Source organism: Hemiscyllium ocellatum, chromosome 12, assembly GCF_020745735.1.
Source record: "Hemiscyllium ocellatum isolate sHemOce1 chromosome 12, sHemOce1.pat.X.cur, whole genome shotgun sequence".
NCBI lineage: Eukaryota > Metazoa > Chordata > Chondrichthyes > Orectolobiformes > Hemiscylliidae > Hemiscyllium > Hemiscyllium ocellatum.
This window is the reverse complement of record NC_083412.1, coordinates 85,683,251-85,696,417: the sequence shown is the minus strand read 5'-3', so window position 1 is coordinate 85,696,417 and position 13,167 is coordinate 85,683,251. Positions and strand designations below refer to the sequence as shown.

General features: G+C 43.9%; 1 protein-coding gene across 6 annotated transcripts in view; it reads left to right on the top strand.

The window, feature by feature from the left end:
- The first annotated feature begins 12,575 nt into the window (after window positions 1-12,575).
- The window catches only part of LOC132821183 (interferon-induced GTP-binding protein Mx3-like), a 46,485-nt gene continuing 45,893 nt past the window's right edge, over window positions 12,576-13,167 (top strand). For 2 of the 6 annotated variants that reach the window (XM_060833821.1, XM_060833819.1), the window contains exon 1: window positions 12,576-12,654. The gene's annotated coding sequence lies outside the window, so the exon portion shown is untranslated. Of the gene's footprint in view, window positions 12,677-13,167 lie in introns of all 6 variants that reach the window. The other 4 variants (XM_060833822.1, XM_060833820.1, XM_060833824.1 and 1 more) reach the window with 3 other exon arrangements.

Sequence of the window (13,167 nt, the reverse complement as noted above, 5' to 3'; positions counted from 1 at the left end):
TTTCTGCTGGCTGCCTTGTCGTGTAGGCTGGGATGAGAGATTAGATCTTCTTCTGTGCTTTCTTTTCACTGGAAATTGGTTTTGAGCAAAACCTCTGCACACGAATGAAAATGTAGATGAATATTAGTTAATATAGTGCAGAAACAAAGATGAGGTAAAAATGAAATCTGGAACCACGAAAACCCAGAGACTGTTTCACTCAACAAAATTGACTTTCTTTGGATGAAATAAATCATAGAGTCAAAGGAGGCCATCATCATTTTCGAATAAAGACCTTGTTGGAGCGAGTGTGATATGACTGCCTTTGATGTTGCAAATTAAATAAAGCGTAGTTCCATATTGCAATGTTGCTGGGAAGGACACATGCATGTGTGTTACTGCACTTTACCTTTCTGTACTACTCTCATGGAGAAGTAATTGTCTCAAGGATAATTAGAAGGGAGAAAGGCTATGAGACTCACCTTCATTCATCCATCCAGAAATCCCGACAAATCCTATGAAAGGAATTGGATACATACTTGAACAGACAAAGGAAAGATTTAGGGACTGGGGCTTGGACTAGTTGGAAGGTTCTTTCAAAGAAATGGGAATCGCACAATGGGCCAAATAAGCTCTTTTAGCACTTATTATAGAACAGGCTTTGAGGAATTGTAGGGGGTAAGGGGGCTTGCAGTGAACTGACTGCAGATTAACATGAAGATTCTTAATTTATAGTTTGTCAGTCAGAGCTCCAGCATAAGGATGAATTATGAATTGGCTTCCTCATTTTGTACTGTGATCTTTTGAAGGGAAAATCTTTTGTGAATATCTTTAGTGTCACCATGGTCCACTGATGCTCAGCACCTCAACAGTGTAACTTTACCAAAGCTGGCTTGACACTATTGCAGGGCAGTGAGCTTCATTGCTGCCTTAACTAGGCAACTGGTTAAATGGATGGTTAAAGGATCCTATGTTACTAGTTAAAGAAGGGCATGAAGGTCCTCCTGACATGCTGAATGAGGTTTCTCTCTCAAACAGCATTGCTATTGGCTGAGGATTTGTTACATGTAAATTGCTTATTGCTAGTCATAAAGCACTTTGGAACATCATGACATTTCAAAATGTGCCGTGAAAAAATAAAATATCTGTCGAGACGGTATAGGGTGACTTTGATTGTTCACTAACCTTCTTCTGTAGAGTATTTGCATTTGGAGGGTGTTGTAGGTGGAATTCAGTCACAGACGAGAGTGCTTTGAAAACATGTGTGAGCTTCTGGAAGTGTCTGTGCAGTGGGTACACTGTGGACTCATTAGAATTGGCATTTCATTAATATCAGTAAGAACTGCAACATTTCCTCCACCACATTCCTCCCTGTACATGGATGACGTCGCTGTTTTCTGCTCGGATCCGCTGTCCGTGCGCAGACTCATGTGCATATGTGACCAGTTCGAACGGGCCTTGGGGGCCAAGGTAAACCGAGGCAAGAGCGAGGCCATGCTCTTTGGGAACTGCGCTGACCAATCCTCAATCCCCTTCACCGTCAGGACCGACCACCTGAAGGTGCTGGGTATTTGGTTCGGGGGGGCTGGGGCGTGCGCCAAGTCTTGGGAGGAGCAAATCAGCAAAGTGAGGCAGAAACTGGGCAGATGGAAGCTACGGTCGCTCTCCATTGTGGGATAAAACCTGGTCATCAAGAGTGAGGCACTGTCATTGCTGTTATACGTGGCACATGTCTGGCCTATTCCCAGAACCTGTGCTGCTGCAGTCACCCGGGCCATCTTCCAATTTAAATGGAGGTCAAAGATGGACCGGGTCCGAAGGGACTCGCTGTACAAAGATCTGGGCAACGGGGGAAATAATACACCCAAATGCCACCCTCACCCTAATGGCCATCTTTGTGTGTGGCTGCATCAAGCTGTGCTTGGATCCCCGGTACGCAAACACCAAGTGTCACTACGTACTGAGGTCCTTCTTGTCCTCGGTGTTGTGAAGGATGGGCCTAACCTCGCTGCCGCAGAACGCTCTGAGTAGGTGGACCGTTCCGTATCACCTGTCCTTTGTGGAGAAGTTTATGAAGAAAAACACCTTTGACCACAAGTCCATCAGGAAGTGGTCGGCATGTTATGTCCTTGAGACCCTTCGGGAAAAGGAGAGGGCGGATGCTATCAAGGGGTTCCCTGAGCAGACTGTCAAAGCCATTTGGCAGAATGCCTCATCGCCAGAACTTTCCAACAAGCACCAAGACATGAGAAGGGCTCTGCGTGTGAGATCCTTTATACACACCCGGACTCTGCCGCACCGCACACTGCCCTCGAAGCCGCTGTGGTGGGGTGGGGGGTGGGGGGCACGAGACTGTCACACACCTCCTTCTGGAATGTGCCTACGCAGAAGAAGTCTGCAGAGGAATGCAGTGATGTTTGTCGAGGTTCGTCTGAGCAACGCCGTGACGCGGGACTCCGTGCTCTATGGTCTGTTCCCTGGGACGCATACCGAGACGAACATCAACTGTGCCTGGAGGATCATCAACTCAGTGAAGGACGCTCTCTGGGCGGTCCGAAACCTGTTGATCTTCCAGCTGGAGGAGTTGACCCCGACTGAGTGTTGCAGACTGGGACATTCCAAGGTCCAGGACTACGTGCTGAGGGTCGCACAGAAGCTTGGGGCAGCTGCCACCAAGGCGTGGTGGGGAAAGACCACCATGTAACATCTACCTGCCTAAGAAGAACAGGGAGTCCATGCAGTCATTTGGGCTCTGCTGACGCCCCAGCTAAATATATGGGCATATGATTGATAAACGTACAGACCTGTATATAAAAATGATAAATTCTGATCTCTGTATGTAAATGTTTACGTATGTATGGCATGACCAACTGTATAGACTGTCAAATTATTTTATGAATAAAGTATGTTTTTGAAATATATAAAAAAAGTCTGTGCAGTGGATACACTGTGGACTCATTAGAATTGGTATTAATATCAGTGAGAACTGCAACATTTGTGGGCGGCACGGTGGCACAGTGGTTAGCACTGCTGCCTCACAGCGCCTGAGACCCGGGTTCAATTCCTGACTCAGGCGACTGACTGTGTGGAGTTTGCACGTTCTCCCCGTGTCAGCGTGGGTTTCCTCCGGGTGCTCCGGTTTCCTCCCACAGTCCAAAGATGTGCGGGTCAGGTGAATTGGCCATGCTAAATTGCCCGTAGTGTTAGGTAAGGGGTAAATGTAAGGGTATGGGTGGGTTTCGCTTCGGCGGGTCGGTGTGGACTTGTTGGGCCGAAGGGCCTGTTTCCACACTGTAAGTCTAATCTAATTTCCTCCACCACATTCCTGGCAGACACCTGACCCCTAAAAATTATAGATTGTTCAGATTTGATTTTTAAAAATGTCAGAAGAGATTTTCATATTATTGCTGTTTGATTCCTGTCTGTGAATTCCTGCAATGTGATTGGCTGCTGACAGCTTGACTATAGTTCTTCTGTTGCATGTTGGGAAAGTCCCAGTATATAAACTAAATGACACAATTAATTACAGTAACACTGCACAGGGCTGGAGCTGGTATTCTTACGAAGGAAATCATTAGATCCCTCAGTGAGATGTTCTTCAGGTCCTTAGCAGGTACCCATGCTCCATGGTTGACCATAAACTTGAAACCAAGGCCATGATAAATGACACAAGAGTTTTTTTCTGCCTATAGTCTATTTGGGGGAGAGAAACTTTGGTTTCAACTTTGAGTTGGAAGATAGAGATCGTCTACAGTGAGAGTAAAATAGTGTTCTCTAGGTATTGGACTGGGTTGATGTCCAGTGGGAAACATACACTATTGACTTTGTTGGGCAATATTATATATCTTGCTGAGTCATTTGCCCTCACCTCACACTCAGATAGCAAAAAGACAGAGGATGGAGGGCTCAATACTGCTCTGGTAAGTTTCCAGAAGCCATTTATCATCCAATTGAGCAATGAACTGGCTCAGAGTAAGAATTTGGCACCCTCTTGAGGGGAAGTTGTGCCTCCAAGAAACAATGGCCAACCAGATGATTGTCAGCATGCAAGTCTTGGCAAGAGCACTGGAATGGGTGGCACTGCTGAAACTGGGAAACCCCGGGGTGAGCAGGAATAGATGGGGCGGGGTACTGGGGAGTAACCAATGCACACAGTGGAGTCTGAAAAGGACGCATCCCATCCCTCCATTACTAATGGCACCAAGTGGAACCCGGCTGGTTTCAACCCTAAATCACTCCTCCTTATGACAAACTGCCACAAACACATCCACTTGTGGACTTCCAATGGACTAAAAACAGGTGGACCATTCACTGTCAATTATAAAAGATGAAATTGTGACTCATTTGGATAGCAGTAACAGGATAGGTCAGAGTCAGCATGGATTTATGAAGGGGAAATTGTGCTTGACTAATCTTCTGGAATTTTTTGAGGATATTACTATGAAGATGGACAAGGGAGAGCCAGTGGATATAGTGTACCTGGACTTTTAGAAAGCCTTTGATAAGGTCCCGCATAGGAGATTAATGAGCAAAATTAGGGCACATGGTATTGTGGGCAAAGTACTGACTTGGATTCAAAATTGGTCGACTGATAGGAAGCAAAAAGTAGTGATAAACGGGTCCCTTTCGGAATGGCAGGTGGTGACCAGTGGGGTACTACAAGGTTTTGTGCTGGGATCGCAGCTGTTTACAATATGCATTAATGATATAAATGAAGGTCTTAAAAGTAATATTAGCAAATTTGCTGATGACACAAAGCTGAGTGGCAGGGTGAAATGTGAAGAAGATGTTATGAGAATAAAGGATGACTTGGACAGGCTAAGTGAGTGGACGGATGCAAGGCAGATGCAGTTTAATGTGGATAAATGTCTGGTTATCCACTTTGGTGACAAGAACAGGAAGTCAGATTACTATCTAAGTGGAGTCAAGTTAGGTAAAGGGGAAGTACAATAAGATCTAGGTGTTCTTGTACATCAATCAATGAAGGCAATCATGCAGGTACAGTGGGCAGTGAAGAAAGCTAATGGCATGCTGGCCTTCATAACAAGAGGAATTGAGTGTAGGAGCAAAAAGGTCCTTCTGCAGCTGTACAGGGCCCTGGTGAGGCCGCACCTGGAGTATTCTGTGCAGTTTTGGTTTCCAAATCTGAGGAAGGACATTCTGACTATTGAGGGAGTTAAGCGTAGGTTCACGAGGTAAATTCCCGGAATGGTGGGACTATCATATGTTGAAAGATTGGAGTGATTGGGCTTGTATACACTTGAGTCTAGAAGGAAGAGAGGGGATCTGATTGAGATGTATAGGATTATAAAAGGATTGGACACTCTGGAGGCAGGAAGCATGTTTCTGCTGATGGGTGAGTCCAAAACCAGAGGACACAGTTTCAAAATAAGGGGGAGGCCATTTAGAACAGAGTTGAGGAGAAACTTCTTCACCCAGAGAGTGGTGGATATATGGAATGTTCTGCCCCAGAAGGTAGTGGAGGCCAAGTCTCTGGATACTTTCAAGAAAGTGATAGATAGTGCTCTTAAAGATAGTGGAATCAAGGGTTATGGGGATAAGGCAGGAACAGGATACTGATTGAGGATGATCAGCCATGATCATAATGAATGGTGGTGCTGGCTAGAAGGGCTGAATGGCATACTCCTACTACTATTGTCTGTTGCCTGCTTCACTGCCTCACATTAAATGGTCATGTGACTAGGTGCCAGGAAGGGTGCCCATGGCATCCCATCTAAGTTTACACCCCCCCCCTCACCCCCACCTGCCCACCCCTTCTTACCACCTAGGGGCACAGGGTGACTGACATTCTGCCCCGTTATCCTGCTTCTGCGTCCAATGGATTCTGCTCAGATTCCCACGATCCCAGCTTGAAATACTGAACTGACATCCTGCAGAGGTACTTGCACTTCTCCACTCCTGTCATGAGCAGCAAGTATGACTTAGATGGCATGCTGAAGATTCAAAAACTGTGCGCAAATCACCTCTTACAGAGAGTTTGGCCAAAAATACAAAACAAATCATACTTGTTCAACAGGCTTTCATACATCTCTCCCGATTTTGAAGACAATGTCAATGGTAATAATGAGATATGTACACTCTCAACCAAGGTCAACTAAATTTCGCAGCACAATATATAGATTCCCAACACAGTATGGATTTCTTTTGAAGGGATTTGAAGTTAATGAAGTTCACCTGGTCGAGTGGACCACCCCCTTGGGTGCTTGCCGACAGTATTTTGTGAGGAAACCTGCTGACGCGCTGTGTGGTCAGGACTAAAGCAAACACTACCAAGGTAAAAACATTCATCCTTTCCTCAAATAAAGGGTGAAGGGCAAGAACAGCAATGTTGCATTAACTGATTATATGCGTTCTGCCTGAACATTGACCCCTGACTCATTGCCCGCTGGTGCATCATGTTGTGCTTTCCTTCTGTCAGTGATAGTTTCCCACTTTCAGGGACAGGGCCAGGAGGTAACGTCCCAAGTCAGCCCGAAAGGGAACTGAACCAACGCTGTTAGCATGATTTGACATCACATTCTTGACAAGTCAACCAACCATCCTTTGCAATGAAATGTATATCGGTCTCTTAATTAGGATGTTGTGAAACCTGTAAGGGTTCAGAAAAGATTTTCCAGCATGTTGTCAGGGCTGGAGGATTTGATCTATAGGGAGTGGCTGAATAAGTTGGAGCTATTTTCCCTGGAGCATTGGTGTCTGAGAGTTGACCTCATAGAGGTTTATAAAATCATAAGGGGTATGGATAGAGTGAATAGCCAAGGTCCTTTCCCCAGGGCTAGGGGAGTCCAAAACTAGAGGGCATAGATTTAAGGTGAGAGGGAAATATTTGAAAGCAACCTAAGGGCAACTTTCTCACGCAGAGGGTAGTGTGTGTATGGAATGAGCTGCCAGAGGAAGTGGTGGAGGCTAGGACACTTACGACATATAAAAAGACTCTGGATGGGTATATGAATTTTTTAATTTATTTGTTTTGAGGGAATGTGGGCTTGGCTGGCTGGCTAGAAGTTATTGCATGTTCCTAGTTGCCCTTGAGAAGGTGGTGGTGAGCTGCTTTCTTGAACTGCTGCAGCCCACCTGTTGAAGGTTGACCCTCAATGCCATTAGGGAGGGAATTCCATTTGGGAAAGGTTTTGAGGGATAGGGGCCAAATGCTGGCAAATGGGACTAGATTGAATTCGGATGTCTGGTCGACATGGACGAGTTGGACCAAAGGGTCTGTTTGCGTGATGTACATCTGTATTACTCTATTAACATGCCAGGCCAATATTGTCATTCATTAATGACCTTTGCTGAATTCAATTTTGTCTGTCATATATCTACCCATTCAACTGGTCTGTCAGTGTCCTCCTGAACTCTGATCCTATTCTCCTCTTTGTTTAGTAAATTTCTGAATTTTGTGCCATCCACAAACTTAAATATTGACCCTTAAACTCACCTCAACTTATCAATATGAATAGAAAGAGCAATTATCCTAGTACAAACTCCTGGAGAGCACTGCTGTATATCTCCCTGTGTTCTCTCTGGTTGTCTGACTAACATCTGTCAGCTGCCACCATTTTCATTAATGTGGCTGAGGTTAACAAGATAATTTGTTTTTGTGATGTTCATTGAGGGATAGATAATGGTCATGACCTTGGGAATAACTATTCTGCTCTTCTTTCAAAGCCCATATGCTTTGAACACAGATGAGAATGCTGCCAATGAGCCAAGGATGATCACTGGCCGCTGAATCTATTCAGTGCTATTTCTCAGTTCAACAACATGTTGTTGTTGTTGCTGTTGTTGTGATTGAGGTGGCCTTCTTTCATTAAGTCACAACATTTCACATGAATTAATAAAGTTTCTTCAAATCTGTCACATCAAAATGTCGGTTAACATAAATGGTGATTGCTGAGACTGGAGGTTAGATGCATTAATATCACAATATGAAGAGAAATATCTGACCCACACTGCACCTGTCCTCTGTGATATTGTAGATTTCAGAACTTTAATGACTGGAGAACTAGAGGGCATAGGTTTAGAGTGAGGAGGGAAAGATATAAAAGAGACCTAAGAGGCAACTTTTTCACACAGAGGGTGGTGTGCGTATGGAATGAACTGCCTGAGGAAGTGGTGACGGCTAGTACAATTGCAACATTTAAAAGGCATCTGGATGGGCATATGATTAGGAAGGGTTTGGAGGGATATGGGCAAGCGGGACAAGATTAGGTTGGGATGTCTGGTCGGCATGGACAAGTGGGACCAAAAGGTCTGTTTCCTTGCTGTACATCTCTATGACTCTATGACTCTAAGTGGTGCTATAAGATCTTTCACATTTACTTGATCAGGTACAGGGAGCCTTGTTCTCACATTTCATCTGAAAGACAAATTACTGTTATAGTCTGCTTTCTATCCCTGAATCAGTTTTGTGTCAATGCCGATGGGCTTCAGGTTTGTCTCAAAGTTATGCCTTCTTGATTTGTAACATTAAAAAGGGCAACAATTACTTTTCAAAACTTATGGGGAAGAAATAAAGAAGTAGACATAATAGATACACTGCAACATTTGATAGATAAATAATTGCATTGTGTGTAAACCAACAGAGCAAATAGTTAACAGAATGTAAAAAAAGTGAAGTGTAACATACCTGTGCACCCTCGATAGAGTACCTGATCAATCTGAGCCCCAAAACAGGAAGCTAACAGACATTATGAAGTCTATCTGACATGTCTCCACCCATCAACAAACTATTCTGCATAAATTTCTATTTTATTAAAGGAACGCTGCAGTTTCTTACAAATAACTATTTGCTCACTTACTGGCAGACAGATTTTAAGATGAATGTGAAGGAAAATAAGCACTTGCATTAATATAGCATCATGACTTCCTTTACAGCAAATGCAGAGTTTATTGAAACATGATATAGGCAATGTGGCAGCTAATTTGTGCATTGCAAGCTGCCACAAATAGCTTTGAGAGAAGGTCTAGAAGAATTGTATTAGCAGTGTGTCTCCTGGCAACCCACTTGAACAGGAAGTCGATGTCATTGCTATCATCCTTGTATGCCTTCATTACACTGGAACTGGAAACTTGTGAATTTGTTGTCGCTTCCTCCGCATCCCTCACTGCCCTGTCCTCTCTCACTCACCTCCCTGACCTCTATACTCTTAGCTCTTCCAATCTTCACTCCCTTTGCTGCCTTGTACTCCATTTCCCCCATTGCCCTGGCCCACCCTTCCACCTCTCTCTCCTCTGCTATCCTCCTGCCTCCACGTAACATGCTCTGTGTAAAAAAATTGTCCCTCATGTCCTTTTTAAATCTTTCTCTGCTCACCTTAAAAATATGCTCCCTAGTCTTGAACTCTCCAACTGTAGGGGCAAGATCCTTGCTATTCACCTTATCTGTGCCTGTAATGTTTTACAAACAGTCAACTGCACAGTTTGTAAACTACAGTGGGTCAATTTTTCTCTCTCCTTTATTACAGTGATTCCCATTCCAAATCTTTTTTCAAGAATGCATTGCTGGTATAATTCCTGTGCTGATATGTGCAGAACTGCGCGGCACTTATTTGGATCTACATACTCTGGAACCCAAGTTTCCTTGAACAATTCATCCCCTCCCCTTTGATGGGCAAGCACACTGAGGATAATTTTATTTTACTTATTCATTCATGAGATAAGGGCCAGCTTTATTGCCCAGATGCAGTTAAGAATCAGCCACATTGCTGTGGGTTTGGAGTCACACATAATTCAGACCAGGTAAGGAAGGCAGTTTCCTTCTCTATAGGACATTAGATTACAACAGATTACAACTGGATCTTGACCAAATTGGCCAATGGGCTGACAAGTGGCAGGTGCAGTTTAATTCAGATAAATGCGAAGTGCTGCATTTTGGGAAAGCAAATCTTAGCAGGACTTATACACTTAATTGTAAGGTTCTAGAAAGTGTTGCTGAACAAAGAGACCTTGGAGTGCAGGTTCATAGCTCCTTGAAAGTGGAGTCGCAGGTAGATAGGATAGTGAAGAAGGCATTTGCTATGCTTTCCTTTATTGGTCAGAGTATTGAATACAGGAGTAGGGAGGTCATGTTGCGGCTGTACAGGATATTGATTAGGCCACTGTTGGAATATTGCATGCAATTTTGGTCTCCTTCCTATCGGAAAGATGTTGTGCTCCTTGAAAGGGTTCAGAAAAGATTTACAAAGATGTTGCCAGGGTTGGAGGATTTGAGCAGAGGCTGAACAGGCTGGAGCTATTTTCCCTGGAGCATCGGAGGCTGAGGGGTGGCCTTATAGAGGTTTACAAAATGATGAGGGGTATGGATAGGATAAATAGACAAACTTTTCCCTGGGGTCGGGGAGTCCAGAACTAGAAGGCATAGGTTTAGAGTGAGAGGGGAAAGATACGAAAGAGACCTACGTGGCAACTTTTTCACACAGAGGTGGTACATGTATGGAATGAGCTGCCAGAGGATGTGGTGGAGGCTGGTACAATTGCAACATTTAAAGGCATTTGGATGGGTATATTAATAGGAAGGGTTTGGAGGGATATGGGCTGGGTGCTGGCAGGTGGGACTAGATTGGGTTGAGATATCTGATCGGCATGGATGGGTTGGACTGAAGGGTCTGTTTCCATGCTGTACATCTCTATGACTGTAGTGAACTAGACTGGTTTCCTCCCAAATATCAATTCATGGTCTTCATTCCAGACTTTTATTGAATTCAAATTCCACCATCTGTTGTGGTGGAATTCAAATTGGCGTCCCTAGAACGTTACCTGGGTCTCTGGATTAACAGTCCAACAATAATAGCAGTAGACTATTGCCTTTGACTTGGCACTGATTATATAATATGAAAGATATTGAATCAATTACCTGTTACAGATCTCTATTTTACTTTGATGGAATTGAAGATTGCAGAGGGTCTATAACAAACATCTCAATGCTAATTTTGCACCATTACTTAAAGTCAAAATTAACTCCATTATTTTAAAAAACAAATCTGTTTATCAGTAAATGGGGAAAACATTCACACTGTCAGATATTTAATAGCTTTTTGAAATTTCTATCCAATTAGGCTCATTTCAATCCTTCCTTTTTTTTTACCAATTTTAATCCTTCATTCTTCCAAGCTTGCCTGCATCTGTTGCACGTCCCCAATTTCCCTTCAGGTAGTGGTGATGAATCATTTTCTTGAACTGTTGCAGCTCACATGGGACTTAGGGAGCTGCAGCCTTCTGAACCCCCAAAGTACCAGGTTTGTGTGTGACTTAGAGAGAAATGTGCAACATTCCCACAGCTCCTACCAGCTGGTGGATCTGATACATTTGGAAGGTGCTGTCAGAAGAGGTGGTGAATATTGTACATAGTGACTACGTATATATATCTTGGACCAGGAGTCACATTTGGAACAGACCTGGAAAGGATTGAAGAATCTCACCCTCATCTCCTGCAGGACGTTAGTGAACCAGACAAATATTAACAAATCTGATTCACGGAACTGGCTGCCATTAGCTTTTAATTCCATGCTTTATGATTGACTGTGCTGGATTTGAACTCATGTCTTTGAGAGTAATAGCCAGGATGTCTGGGTTACCATTAACATTCCCATAATAACTATCCTCGACACTCATAAAGTTGACTTTTTCCAGTATGGAAAGAGGCCCTTCAGCTCATCATGTCCGTGCCAGTCATCAGATATCCATCATGCCATTTTCCAGCACTGGACCATTTGTATGCCAAGGTATTTCGAGTATTTGTCTAAATACTTATATATTTTGAAGGTTCCTGCCTCTACACTATTTTATATATATCTTTCAACATTAGCATCCAAACCTATGTCCTCCATGACCAGAAGGACAAGGGCAGAAGATACTGGGAACACCACCATCTGCAAGTTCCCCTTTGAGTCACTCATGATCCTGATGTGGAAATGTATCGCCTTTCTTTCCCTGTTGCTGGGCCAAAATCCTGAAAGTGTCCTATATCCTGGTGGTCTGGGGAGTGCACCTATAATACTGCCACAGACCACCATCACCATGGCAATTAGGGGTGGGAAATAAATGCTGGCCTCGATGATACTCAGGTGCCATGAGTATATAAAAACAAAATACTGTCCTTGTCAATATCTTATCTACCACTGTTAGCATCTTAATATCTTCCCTAAGGTGGCACGTGGTTTGAAAAGGGTTAAAATTTGTAGCCACATGGATTTCCTTCATCTATCCATTGCAATATATTTAGTATTTGTGTAAAAAATGATTTGCTGGGTTTCTGGATTTTTCTATTGTTCACTCCTGACAACTTGGGTGTCACTGGCTGGGCCAGCATTTATTGCCCATCCCTAGTTGCCCTTGAGAAGGTGGTGGTGAGCTAGCTGCCTTCTTGATCAACTGCAGTCAACGTGTGGTGGATCGACCCACAAAGTCGTTAAGGATTTAGGGGGGAGTCGCAGGATTTTCACCCAAGTTCACTGAGAGTTCATGGCACAGATTCTGAATTCAGTGCTGGATGTTGGGATGGGTGACGACAGATCTGTCCAGGAAATCAAAACTCTTGAGAGAAACGAAACTGCACCAAGTCATGTGATTCCTGGTAAAGGGAAATGAAACTGAGAGAAAAGAGAGAGAGGGAGACAGAGGGAAATAACAGCAGAGCTGGTTGAAGTGGTCTTTGCGGTAAGTCTGTAACTTATGCAAGGTAAGCTAAACGAGTTTCTGCTGTGATTTTTAACCGTTCCTCTGAGAGGATGTATTTTTTGAAAATTTAGGGGTTTTTTGGGTGGAGTATCAGAGCCTGATCATTATTTCAGGCAGGAGGCTGGAAGAACAACGCAGTAAGTCAGGGAGGATCAGGAGGTCGGCATTTCGGGTGTAACCCTTGTCCCGGACTGTCCTGAGGAAGGGTTACACCCGAAACGTCGACTTCTCCAGCCCCTGAACCTGCCTGGCTTACTGTGGTGTTCTTCCAGCCTGTCTATTTCGGATTCCAGCGCCTGCGGTTTGTTTTTGTGTCTCTGAGCAGTATTTCAGCCACCGTTAGGAAAATGGAGTTCTCCTCAGATTGCTATTTTGCCTGAAATTTCTTTGTGCAACTCGAGTCACGAGTAGAAGTTAGGTTTTAATGGAATTCAGTTTCCCTTTTAGAAATCTCCCACTGTTTCTGACGCTCCGGTTAACTCGCGCCTTGGT